Source organism: Cavia porcellus, unplaced genomic scaffold, assembly GCF_034190915.1.
Source record: "Cavia porcellus strain 051 isolate PalLab524CR breed Dunkin Hartley unplaced genomic scaffold, mCavPor4.1 scaffold_4, whole genome shotgun sequence".
Classification (NCBI taxonomy): Eukaryota; Metazoa; Chordata; class Mammalia; order Rodentia; family Caviidae; genus Cavia; species Cavia porcellus.
In genome coordinates this window covers 84,344,078-84,358,220 of record NW_026947487.1, presented here as the reverse complement: position 1 = coordinate 84,358,220, position 14,143 = coordinate 84,344,078, and positions in this window count along the sequence as shown.

Genomic DNA, 14,143 nt, shown 5'->3' with positions numbered 1-14,143 from the left:
AGACTTGAGTTCTAGCGCCTGACGGATTCAAACGTCTGCCCCTTACTGGCTGTGTAACCTCAGGAAAGTGGCTTGCCCTCTCTGAGTCCCAGCTTCTCCAGCTGTTGATTAAAGTGTCTTCTAGCAGAGTCAGGAGAGTTAAGTGCATTCATCCAGAGCTCAGTCAAGGTGATTGAATATCAGAGTACCTGGAGGTCCTGGATGGGAGCAGTGGCCTGGTGGGCACAGGATCTGGGGAGCTCGGTCAGAGGCAGTGTGGCTGCTGGTAATGCAGAGTCCTTTCCCTCAGCCTAGCTCAGGTGACAGAACTCCAGGAACTTTTATTTTTGACATTTAATTTCTAACATCCCTGTAATCAGATTTATGTCAAATGGATGGAAATGGTTATTGGAAACAGCCAGTCCAGCTCGGTGTGGTAGTACACAGTACACCCCATCCCAGCACTCGGGATGTTGAGGCAGGAGGATTACTGTGAGTTCAAGGCCAGTCTTAACTGCATAGCAATTCCCTGTCTCAAAAAAACAAAAACAAAAAGGGATAGAAAGAGAAGAAACAGCCAGCCCTGCCATGGTGGTGCACATTTGTAATCCCAGTTATTCCAGAGGCTGAGGCAGGAGAATCATAACTTTAAGTCCAACTTGAGCAACTTAGCAAAATCCCGTATCAAAATTGTAAAAAGAACTGGTAATATAACTTAGTGGCAGAGTGTCTAGCATGCATGAGGACCTGGGTTCAGTCCCCAGTGCCCCCCGCCCCCACAAAAACAACAGATACTTTCTATTCTTCACATCAAAATGGCATAGCATGGTGCCTGATGAGTCTTTTCAGATGAGCTCGGACACTAGGGCCTGCTTCCTGCAGGGAGCTTTGTCAGGGCCTGTAGTGAGCAGGAGCTAGTGAGTTCTCCATGTGCAGGAGTGTGCAAGGAGAGCTGGGGCTTCAGCCTGGTACTGAAGAGTTAAATCAGCTGGTACAGGGGCTCCCTACTGGAGGTACTAAATGATACTCTTGAGTCTTAAGGGTCCCCCGGGGCCACAGTACAGGGATCCCTGGTGGCTAAGACAAGGGGACAGACTGGCACATGAGACTAGCTGGGAGCCAGTAAGGTGCCCTGAATATGTTCTTGTTGCTAAGCCTCCCTGACAGTGCTAATGGGGTGAGCTTTGCTGCCATGGCAAAGGCCCCAGGTCCCCTCTCTTGGGCTCCCCGGGTGCAGGAGCCAGCCATGCAGGTTTCCCCTAGATGGCTCTTTCCCAGCAGCTAGACCTTTAGAAAAGGCAGCATTTCCTGCCAGGGGTCTTTCTGTTTTCTCTCTCAAACAGGAAGTTGGCCTGGGAAAAAGCTGAAAGTGCTGCCCTTTGACCCCGAGGAGCTAGGAGCCAGGCCCTCACTGACAGCAGCCCTGAGAGCCACCTTCACGGGACCTGCCATTCCCAGACACAGAACAGACCCTGTCCCGGCTCCCCCAGACTGCCTGGCACCTCCAGTGAGATAGCCTTGAGCAGGGGCCTCATTATAGCCCCTATCTCCCGGCAGCTCTTAGAGCCTCACCCAGGAGAGGAGCTGGCCTCCCACCCCCACTTGCCAGGGAAACAGCCATCAGCAGGGGGGACAGCTGTGGAGGGGCTTGGTGACTTGGCCTGGAATGCAACTGCTTCCCTGCTCACAGCCCTCCGTGGCTCCTGTTTACCTGTAGCAAAAGTCTCCAAAGTCACCCAGTGGTCACGGCCACAGCATCTGCCAACAAAAGCATTAGCCTTAGCTCACATGATGCTTTTAAAAAATCTTTAATGTGGTGCTAATATTAGTAATGGGAAGTTTTCACATCAAATGTGGGTTTCCCTCTCCTGAAACATCAGCACTGCAGACCATGTGGAGCTCAGGCTCCTGCATGCTGGGAGTGGTGGGTCCTTGGGGCATGGCACAGACACTGAACACCGCAGGCCTTGCCAGTTCCTATAGTGTCCTCTGCACCCAGCTCATTTAAATCGATGCCCCACCCTGGAGTATCTCCAGTTCCTTTGGTAGAGAAATGACAGAAGGAGGCATTGAGCCCAGGGAAGGTGTGGTCAAGCCAAGCACACGTGTCACTCATGGGCTCAGACCTCCCATGGGCTCCTGTCACTGCAGGGTGACTGCCAAGAGCATATTTACTGAGCCACAGTGGCTGTCACAAGTGTGGCCTCTGTGCCATCAGTCTTTCGCCATATAGGGGCCACCATCATTGTGCTATGTTATACTCCACCCAGAAGCTCAGAAGAGGCAAGTAGCTACCCCAAGGTCACATAGCTGATTAGTTATGCCGCTGGGATTCCAAGTCAGGCGGTCTGAGTCCAGAGCCCACCCTCCATGCCCCTCCAAGGCCACACCCCCACATCCCCTGCCAGGGCAGCCACCACTCCATTCCAGCACATATCCTGCAGCCCCAGCCAGGCCTACTCATCACTGCCACTCAGAACTGTCCTCCCATCAGAGTCCCTGCAGAATGTGACCTTCTCTTTTCATTCTCAGGATGTCCATTGGCTGTTTATGTCTGCTTCTGTCCCACCAGCTATTCTTTGGGCCGAATCCCAGGGACCAGAATCCCAGTCTGGGCTTAGTAGACATCTTTAAGTGTAGGGAGGGAAGAGAGAAAGGAGGAAAGAGGGAAGAAACTACAGTCAATGGACAAAAGATGGATAGTGTGATAGAGGAAGATGGGTGGATGGTGGGAGGCAGGGTGAATGGAGGATGGGTGGTGAAGGGAGAATGGGTGGCTGGATGGGTGGAGGAAGGAGAAGTGGAAGGAGGGTGTCGGGAGGGAGAAAGGCTGGCTGGATGGAGGAAGGATGGGTGGGTGGAGGAAGGAAGGATGAATAGAGGAAAAATGGGAGGTGGGATGGTGAAGCCTGAAGCCAGATCCAGCCCTATGTGCTATCCTCGGACAGCCCCAGATGAGCCTTCTGCTGGTCAGCAAAGGTCCCTGCATGGAGGAACGACTCATCCTAGGTACTGGATGCCAGGCAGCAGTGCTAGGGCCTCTCCATCTGGGCCTAGAGTACCCAGACAGGCTGCAGAACCAGCAGAACCAGACACTGTGCTACCGGCCTGGCCCTCCTTTCCCTGCAGCTGAGGCCTGGGGGTGTGGCTGGAGTCTGTTTTTGCTCTGCACCCAAGGTCCTTTCACCCAGCCTAACTCTCCAGGCCACTGACACCCCACCATGCCCAGAAGTGAGCCATCCATACTCCAGCCCCCCTGACTTTGGTCCAAGCCTGCTACTCTATTGATCGTGTGTCTTTTGTAAACTCCTGACCCTCTCTGGGCTTTATTTCCCTCTGTAAAATGGGAGCCACAGCAAATGGGTTGACCAAACTCACATCCAGTAACAGAACTTCATTGTTTGTATTATCTTGCTGGCTTTTCCTGTTGCTCTGCACACTACCACCACCACCACCACCACCATCCCACCCCACCAGTCCCCAGTTCTTGTCTGCTTGGGGGACCTCCAGCCACTCTGGCCAGCCTTTCCCGGGGCAGCAGATTGGGGCTGGAGGCTGAGCAGCACCCAGGAGCCAGCTGCAGCTCTCAGCCTGCCGGCCCCCACCCAGCTCCTCTGCTGACTTTATCTACTAATTGCAGGTTGCAAGATGCCAGCTGCCTCCTGGGCCCCAGGCGGGAGCCTCCCAGCCCTCCTCCAGCCCAGCTCTGTGCTGGGTGGTCTCCATGGTGTTCAGACTCCTGCCCCTGAAGAGGTGTGACTACAAAGCCCTCCTCTTCCCCCACCTAGAACTCCAGAGCTTTCCACCCTGCTCTGGCCCCTGAGTGAATTCTCCAAGCGCTTCAGACTCTGCTGCCCCAGGATGGGGCACAGTCCAGGAAGACCCCTTGCGGTGGCCCTTCTGTCCCTGCCACTTGCTTCCCCAGCACCATCTCTGTCCCTACCTAAGCACCAGTGACCAGGTCAGACTGGATGCCAGACAGCTCCACAGGGATCTGGGGACATGCCTGCTGCCCACAGTTGGACTCCAAGCTCTGAGGATGGAGACCTGTCTGGAAATCCCCAAGGGACCAGTGTGTGTGTATGTGTGTTTGTGTGTGTGTGTGTGTGTGTGTGTGTGTGTGTGTGTCTGTCTGTCTGTCTGTCTGTCTGTCTGTCTCATTCTGTTGTTCCTTTAACTAATCTTCATGACTGCCTGGAAGATGGATAATGGGGAAACAGGCCCAGAGAGGGAAAGGAGAGTTAATAAGTGACCAGATCAGGATTCAGATCCAGGTAACTCCAAAGGATGAGCAATTTTAGCTGCAGCCCCCAGCCAGGTCTGAGCCTGGTGGGAGGAAGAGGGCCCATGAGCACTAGTGAAACACTAAGAAAGGACAGGAAGCCTGAGCTACTGTAGCACCGTGGCCATCAGCAAGGCCCCTGCCTCAGAGCACACACGAAGTCCTTTCTCCTCTGGGGCCTCCTTCCCTCCCTCCTCTAACTTAGGCAGTGGCAGTTGGGAGCCTTATTCTCTGGATGAGGAAATTGAGCCAGGCAAGTTGCGTGACTTACCCCAGGACACCCAGCCACTGTGTCCTGGGAGTCTATAATTCTTTTAGTAGGACTGTGATTCTTTGCTCCTTGGGCCCCTTCATTAAAGCAACTCAAGAGGATGTAGCTCATAGTGGTTTGCTTACCTTCCATGTGCAAGTTGCAAGCCACAGCACCATAAAAATAAATAAATAATAAAAGTAGCTGGAGAGAGAACAGCCAATCAGATATAGATCCATCTTTACTGTTAACTAACCAGGAAGCACCACCACTCTCAGCCTGAATTTCCACACGTGTACTATGGTGGGCTAGAAGGGACATGTCAAGCCCTGGCCCCAGCTGTGGTCTGCCCAGCTTTGTCCAAGGCTCTCTGGCATGTCTGAATACAGGACTAGCTGTCCAGGTGGGAAAGTGGCCTTATTCACACTGGGGCAGGATCCACTGCTGTTGCCCTGAGCCACTCCTCCCAATCACCCCTACTCTCCATCCCCAGCGCATTTCAGGAGCCCCCACCTGATGACTGACTCATTTCTCAGGGAATCTTCATTCCAAGGATTAGTGGGGTGGGGGAGCAATGCACCTTCGTCTATTCCTGGACCCCCACCCCACCCACACTCCCTGTCAGGTACAGTGAGCATCTTGAGAACTGGGATGGTGGGACCCTGCCTTAGTTTCTGATTCCCCCAGTCCCTGGGGGGAAGCTGCCGAACTAAGAAGGTGGGGCAGAGAGAGAAAAAAAGGTCAGCTAGCCTGTCCTCCTCTGTCATTTCTTGTGATGGTTCTGACAGCCCAGTGGGGTGATCCCTTATTATCCCACCTTGCAGGTGAGAGATCCAAGGTCCAGCTCTCTGGCTGCCTCTGAAGTCTCATAGCCACTAAGAAACAGGACGTAGACCTGGGCCGCTCTCTCCAGAGCCAGTGCTTGTGACCCCACTCAGAGCCCCAAAGCTCTGCAGCACCTTGAATGTGCCACATGTCCCTTCCCAGGTCTCCAGGATCCCTTGAGGTCTGGATGACACCCAGACCCTCATGCTTATGGCCAAGGAGATACTGTTCTGTAGGCACCTGCCTGCCAGGTGTCTCTGCCAAACTTCACCTGCACCATCTCCTCACCCACTGGGACCCAGCCACTGCCTCCTTTCCACCCCTCCAGCAGCCCAAGTTCTGCAGGCCCGCTGCTCCTCCAGCCCAGAACCGTCTTCCCCATCTTCCCAAGGGCAAGGAAGGGGTGGCACTTTCCCGACTCCTCTGGCCACCCAGACCCTTCCTCTCCTATCCCTCCAGGAACTTTGAGCCCTGAAATATATTTTTCAAGTTGTCCTCCGCTCCTATAATTCTGCTTTGTTCTGACTTCCTTTTCCCTTGTTCACCTGTGACTCCTCCTTCGTTATAAATATTTTTCCAGTACTGAAGATCAAATCCAGGGATGCTGTGCCATAGAGCTACAACACCAGCACTTTTTGTGAGGGAGAAAAATTTGCCTGGAACTTGTGATCTTCCTGTCTCAGCCTCCAGAGTTGCACGTGCCACTCTCCCCAGTGACTCCCCCTGTTTTGCTCACCTTAGTACAGCTCACCTAAGCTGGCCACATGGCTGGACCTCACTAAGCACTGGAAGAATGAATAAATGAATGAATGAATGAATGAATGAATGAATGAATGAATGGGGAAATGGGTACGCTTCTGTGTGCTCTCTCCAGCCCCTGCTCTGAGCAGCCATCAGAAGCCAGGCCAGGGGCTCAGGTCAGTCAGAGGAACAAGAGAGGGATGGATTGAGAGAGTAGGCAAATGGGCTGTGCGAAGTTTTTTGAGAGGAAACTCAAAGATGCAGCGCTATTAAAAATTGATATTTCAATGAGATAATCCCTCTCCTAGGCTTTTAATTGATTGTCTAAAAAGCCTTCCTCCGTTGTTATACTGCTTTATTTGCAGGGACCATTAATTTTTTTATGGACGAGCAAACCAGCTAGGGTGGAAGGGCTGCTTGTTCGGCTAATTCAAAGCAGTGTCCAGGGCGCCAGGGGCGAGCAGCAGGGGCAGCCAGGCCAGGCATGGCCATGACACTGGCCTTGCGCTCCATGCTAGCAGGTCAGGGCTAGCTCCCTGGAGGAAGAGGGAAGCCCCTATCCAGGACGCACACACAGGTTAGCACACACACACACATACACAAGCCCTGACTCAGTCCCAATCAATAGAGCACATGACAGGAGAGGCTGCAGGTAAGGCATAGGAGTTGGGATCCCTGGGCTCCTCCCTGGCTGCTGGCGGTCTGGTCCCCACCTGCTCCAGGCCTCTGTTCCCCAAGGACTCCCTTGCAGGGAGGAGTGAGAAGTGGAGGGGGAAGGAATGGGCGGCAGGAGTGTTGCCTGCCCCTTCCCTTCTCTGGACCTCGGTTTCCTTCTGTATCCAGGCACATCCGGTTACAAAGGGTGGCTCTGTGGGTCAAGCACAGAGGCCAGGACATGGGAGTGCACAGGAGTAGCCCCTGTGGCCTGGCTCCCACATGGTCCGCCTCACCATCCTCCTCTCTGCTCCACCAGGCCTCCCTTCTCTCCCCGCCCACACACTGGGTTTGCAAGGCTGGTGCTGCAAAGAAGTTGTTCTGTGCACACCTGTCTGCCAGACTGTTGGCTCCATCCCCTTCCCACTCCACACCAGCCATGCAGGCCATCAGGCAGCTGCAAGAAGGCCACAGAGGGTCCCTGGCTGGGGTGGTGGTAGGTCTGGTCTGGGCCCTGGCTCTTTCACAACAAACTGGCCCCTGAGCTGGTTCCCTCTCTTTCTCTCTGCTGCTCTGTGCCCATGTGAAGGAGATGCAGGCCAGGCATGGCAGGCATCACAGGCAAGCAGGTGATCTGGGCTGACACTGGGCCCTGCACTTCCAAGGGCCCACTGCTTGTTTAATGTTCAAGCTACCTTGAAATTATTGATGATTTGCAAAGGTGGGAGATCCTGCATTTTAATTTTGGAAAGGGACAGACCTGCTTCAAGAAATGGGCACGGGTTGGCTTGCCAGGGGGGCACCCTGGTGTTTAGGCCGTGGACTGTCCCCCCAGACGGTGGATGGCCCCACACTTTGCCCCCCTTCGCTGGCGCTGAGTCCTCCCAGTTTGACAGCCCTGAGACATGTTCTCTAGAAGGCTGAGTAGATTCATGAGGAAGGGCCTCTCCTGGTATCTCTAAGTCACAGAGCCTGCAGAAGGGGCCCCCCAATCCGTATGTTCATGAGGCTCATCTGTGGACTTGACAAATACCATTTCACCCAAACAGGTATGACTGTCCTTAAGCAGAAGCCACAGAACAGATGAAATACAAATTAATTTAAATAATCTGTGGATTTCATAATAGCCTTTGATCATCATATTGGGTTTGGTACATTTTTTTATTTTTTAGGTACCAGATATTAAAGATACAACAGCTCTAACCTTAGGTATCAGGAAATTTCTTCTATCAGTGCTGATGCCCTCAGATGGCAAAAAGGCAACCTGGTAAAACACAGTAATAACAAAGACAGTTCTCTTTAAGAAGTCTCTCCAAAGGGCATCTTGGAGCATGTGCAGTCTGTAAGTGCAGGTGCAAATATTTAGCCACATAAGTGCTCATTGTGGCACTGTTTACAAAAGCAAAAATAGAGACAGCTCCAGAGTCAACGGTCAGGGCAGGTTAAGTGAGTGACAGCAGATTTTTCTTCAGGGGCTTGCTGGACAGTCTGGAAAACCCACCTTGTTAGAGACAGGGAAGCAGTGAAGTCAATTCTGAAAAAAGTATGTGACGTGGGCTTGGTTTGCTCTCTACATGTGTGGAAGAATCAATGCCATAGTGTTAGTTTCGGGTCATTGCTTTTGTTCCTTCTCCTTGACTCTCCCAGCTCCCTGCAGCCAATCACCAAGAACTCAAGACACTGCCTTTCTGAGGGTCCCTCAGAGCTGTCCACCACCGCCACCCTCCACTTTCTCCCTCTGCTCTCCTGCAAGATTTTTGTCTTGCTGCCCCTAATCCCACTCAGGATCCTCATATTCTCCAAGAGTGGCCAAAAGACTATTTTTTCAAAATCCAAATTGGGTCTTGGCTCTTTCTCTGTGATTGACTAGCAATTGGTCACTCTTCAAGTGAAGACTGGCCCTGGACAGCCTACGAGATGCTGCATGGCAGCCTCACCAAGCCATGCTTCTCTCTTGTCTGTGCTCTGCCACTTTGGTCTCTTCCTATGCTCTTCCACAGCCAGCTTGTCAGCCCGGCTGTTAGCGTCACACATGCCTGTGCTCCTGTGCTCGAGAAGAGCCACCCCCATCCCCTTAGAGCCCTGTGCCGGGAGGAGCGGGGAAGTCCTCCTGGGCCTCCTTCCTGAGCGCTGCTCTCTGGGTCCTTCGGAAATGGCCCCACACCGGCAGGGCCTCAATGGAGGAAGCAGGAGCCAGGGGCTCATCTCCTTCCTCCCCACCCTCCTGATCCATATGCTTTGATGTGAAGCCTCCCAGGGAGGCTGCTTTGTGTCAGTGGAGCTGGGGGAGGGAGGCAGGATACTGCTTCACCTTCACTGGTAAAGTGAGACATCTGGGCTCCAGCTCCGGCTCTGCTGAAGGCCTGGGCACCGCTGGACACCAGCTCCTTTGAAAAGAGTTGGGGGCTGGGGATCTAGCTCAACGGCATAAGTGCCCGCCTTGCAAGCAGGCAGTCATGAGTTCGATCCCTGATACTGATAAAAACGAAAAAGACCAAAAAAAAAAAAGAAAGAAAAGAGTTCACCAGTCTGATGGCTGCAGTGGTGCTGCTTGGGATTCTGGGGACTTCTCAAGACACCATATGTTGTTTCCCCTGGGCCCAGCTCTGCCAAGCTGACACTTCCCAGGAGCACATCCTGGGACATGGGGGAAGCAAGGTCTCTCCAGGAGGTGACATGGACAAAGATCTCTGTCCTTGTGGTCATGTCAAGGCCCCAAGAAACAGTCTCCACGGCCACTGAGTCAACTCCCAGCATGACTGTGTCATCATGGGCCAATTCTCCCACTTCCTGGGTCTCAGTGTCCCTACCTGTGAAGTGGGGATGACATTTCCTGCAACAGCTTGCTGCTGGGAGGCCTCAGAAAGGCGGTGCCCTTTCCCAAGGGCACTCATACCACCCTGGCAAACACAGTGATGTCATCTCACTCCACAGGACAGTCCCTCCAGCCAACAGAGGAAGAACCACCAGAAAACAATCCCTGTCCGTGCTCTGCCTCACCTGACTGTCCTCAGGGAGAAAGTCTCCAACAGTTTTGCACCTCTGTTAGCACACACTGATACCTTTTTAGCAAAGGGCTTATTATATCTGTTTTCTTTTCACGGTGTTTTTATTCTATTTGTTTCAAGGCCAGTAGAAAAGGGTGAGCGGTCCTTTGAAAAAAGGCGTTAAGAAATAATAGGAAACTTGAACCTCACAATCACTGCACAGTCTGGACTAGAGCTTGGAAATACTGCTGGAGGGTGGGTGAGAATTCTTTGAAAGCTGTTGAGAGGTACAAAGCCACAGTGAGGTCAAAGGAAGGAAAGGGTCAACTTGGAGAAGGCTTTGTGTTTCCTGGGAGAAAACCTCAGCCAGAGGGACCAAGGCCTGGGGAAATCATTAATGACTGAGCCGGGACCTTGGCATCCTCTGCTGGGACTAGATGCATCCACAGGAGCTGTTTCCCTCAGCCGTCGCTGCTGCCAGAGCTGGGCTGATGTCTGGGCTCCCAGAGGCCTGGCCCCCATGCTCCCTCCTTCCAGGTGCCCACTGATGCCGCCTCTCTCCTGCGCTTTCAGCAGGTGGCCCAGCTTAGACTCCACAGCCCGCTGTGCCCAGGCAGTAATCGGAATCTGGCAAATGACTCAGGGCTTCACCTCTGCCCCATGGCTGCAGGGAATAGGTATGTACAGTAACTAGAAACAATACATTGTGTGGCTTTAGAGTTTGTTTGAAAAATTTACATGTGGCCCTTGCAAAAAGTTTATAAAACTAATAGGAATAAATATGTGATTGCTGTGAATGACAATTTACCTGTGTGGGGTTCATTCCACATGTCACGTATCCTGTTCCAAAAGATTTCATACGCATTTTCTCATAAATATGCAAAGGGAGACATTATTCATCAACACCATTATCACCTCCATTTTATAGATGGTAAAACTGAGGCCCAAAACCAGACCCTGGTGGCGCATGTCTGCACTGCCAGCTGCTCAGGAGGCTTAGGCAGGAGGATCAAAAGTTCAAGGTCAGGGGCTGGGGATTTAGCTCAGTGGCATAAGCACCTGCCTTGCAAGCAGGCAGTCGTGAGTTCAATCCCCGGCACCGATAAAAATGAAAAAGACAAAAAAAAAAAAAAGTTCAAGTAAATAAAAGGGGTTGGGGATGCAGCTTAGTCCACCTTGGGTCCAATCTTCAGTGAAGAAAGAAGAAAGAGAGAAAGAGAAAGAGAAAGAATGGAAGAAAGGAAGGAAGGAAGGAAGAAAGGAAGGAAGGAAGGAAGGAAGGAAGGAAGGAAGGAAGAAAGAAAGAAAGAAAGAAAACAACCAAAGCCCAGAGAGGTTGGGTGAGTCACCCAAGGGTGGAACCAGGGTTGGGTTCTAGAACCCGTGTGCCCCAGGGCTGCCCTTCTCTGCCTGGAGTCCCCGTGGTCTGTAGAGCTCAGTCTTTCTGGAGAGGCTCACTCTTTTTACCATTTCCAGAAGGAAACAGAGACTGAGCTGAGTGCACCCTACTCACGGTCCCTGAATTATTGCCTCAGTTTCTCTTGGAATGGTATTGTGACAGCAGATTTCCTCTCAGTCACAGAGGCCAGGAAAGCCAGAGAGGAGGAGGAAAGGCAACTGGCTCTGGAAGTGGTACACATGCCTGCACTGAGGCCTGCCTGGGCTTGGGTGTGCACCTGGGGTCACCATTGCTACTCCTGAGCCTGCCCAGGCATTGCCCCAAAGAATGCCCAGCTTGGTCACCCCCACCACACTCCCAGACAAACTGGGCCAGGAGCCAGCTCCCAGAGAAACTGAGAGCGCCCAATGCTGTCAGGCGAGAAAAAGCCAGTTTCCTGACCTAAAAAGAGTGTTGGCTGAGGAATGAAAATGTGATAAAACAAAATTGGTCTGCCTAGCAGAGGAGGGACCTTGAGAGCTGAGTGGCCTGTAAGCATGCCCAGGAATGCAGCAGCCTTTTAACTCAGTAGGTTTGGGCCAAAGGATCTCCTAAAGAAAGCACATCTGGGAACCAGAGTCCCCTTCCCAGCCTGGGCCCCAGCTCCAAGATCAATACTGGCCTGAAATCGTAGGCAAGGACCTTGCTCCTGAGCTGGAGAGCTGAGCCCGACTGGCACTATCCTCCTCAGACAATGCTGAGGAAGGAGGGAGAGAGCATTCATTAGAGATTTAGGGGCAGTTCTGACACCACCCATGATTTTATTTATTTATTTTTTTTTTTTTTTTGTATTTGTCTTTTTACTGGTACAAGGGATCGAACTCACAACCACACGCTTGCAAGGCAGGCGCTTATGCCGCTGAACTAAATCCCCAGCCCCACCACCCATGATTTTAAACAGGAGGACCTTGGGACTTGCCAATGGCCTGGCCACCAGGCAGATGTGCCACCAGGCAGAGGGACACCAGGCTGCAGCTGATCCACTCCTGGTAATCCACAGTGTCCTCCATGTCCCCAGTACCCTCCATGCCCTCTGACCCTGCCCTCAAACAAGCTTCAAGGTTGAGGTTGAGTGACCACTTCCAAGGTGCAACTTCTGAACGCGGGCTTGGATATAGGGCCTTGGAAAGATTTTTTCAGAGTAGTAAGTTTGTAAATACTTGATTTTAGTTGGCATATGAAACAGTGCCACATGAAATATATATGTATATATATATATATATAATACACTATATATTATATTGTGATATATTATTGTATTCATGTGTGTGTTGTGTGTGTACATGTGTGTACTCATGTTCTATATATTCTTTTTAGTCTTGCTCTTTCACTTCTACTTTGTGTAATTAATTTGAGAACCCTCCATGTTGCTTTTATTGCCGACTGTACCCCAAGGCGTGTAATACATTCATGTGCTGCATAACACTCCAGTCAACAGTGGGGTGCATCACAGTGATGGTCCCAGAAGATTGTATGGCCTATTGTTGCAGACACCTTAGTTTGCGTTAATAAATGAAGCAATGTTTGCACAATGAGAAAACTGCCTAACAATGCATTTCTCAGAGTGCGCCCCTATCATTAAATGACACATAACTGCGTCTATAAAATTACTCTAAATGTAAAGAATTATACAGGACAGAAAGCAAATGGATGGGTGTCTGGTGGGGGTGTGGTTGACAGGGGCAGAGGCACAGTGGAGAACCAGAGGAAAGGAAGAAACTGGGATGATGGGTCTGTTCACTAACTTGACTGCGCTGATGGTCTCATGGGTTTACACCTAGGTCAAAACTCATCAAGTTGGGGCTGGGGATTTAGCTCAGTGGCATAAGTGCCTGCCTTGCAAGCAGGCAGTCGTGAGTTGGATCCCTGGTACCAATTAAAAAAAAAACCTCATCAAGTTATAGATTTTCAATATGCAGAGTTATTACATGACATATATATGATTCGGCACTATCGGATCTGTGATTTAGTGAATATTCACTGTTAAGTCAAAGGCAGAGCAAGGATGGTGTTTGTGGTTTGTTTGTTTTAAAGTAAGTTGGCCATTTTGCTTCCAGGAACATGGAGTAGGCCTGCATTTCCCTATTCGTCCCACTAAGTGTAATTAATAATGCTGGAAGTTATTCCTCATAAGTGAAGTAAACACAATAGATTAGGGCATGTGGGTTCTGAGCACCAGCACAGCGGTAGCATTCCTGGGTTTTGGCTTCACCCCACACATGCTGCACACATGGAGCTGCACCCCAGAAACACCAGTGGCACAGGCAACAGCAACCGACCAATATGCATAGCCTGCTCTCTCCCTCCCAAAATCAGGAAAGGAAAATCCCAGCAAGATGGGAAAATTTGAGACAATATCACTCTATTCCAACCACAAACCAAAGGGAAAAGCTGTGGTTCCACTACCATCCATTTTACCGGAGGCTAACTGGGGACCCTAAATTTCCACTCTTGCTGGACTATCACGAGGCCCCCAACAGCTCCAACCATGAAATAATGAGTCTGTCTTGCTGCAGTGGCAGTGGAGTCACCTGGCATTTTAAGGCATCCAGCTCCCTCCTCTCCAGGATGGCATCAGAGGAGGCCTGGAGGAAAGTCAAGACTTTCACCACTAGCAGAGGTGGCAAGGCACTCCCACAGTGTCAACGGAAAGCTCCGAGAGAGCCGAGAGCAGAGGGAGCTGGAACTCCCACCCTTTCCCAGGTAATGCAGCAGCCTTCTGCGAGGTGTCGACAAAGGGAAAGTGGGGCACTTGGACCTCTACCTCCATCTTCTGCTCTACCAGGGAAGCAGGAGGTGCACTCCTCCTGCGGAGCAGGGAAGAGAAGCCAGATAAAATGTAAGGCCCACAGTCTATGATTTCTCTTATATGAGAAACCCAAAATACAAAAAGGAGCACAATAAAAGATAAATAATAGGGGATAGGGAGACAGAGCTTTTGCAAAAGGAAAAGGGACTGAGAGATGGAGGTACCAGGGAAGGAGGAG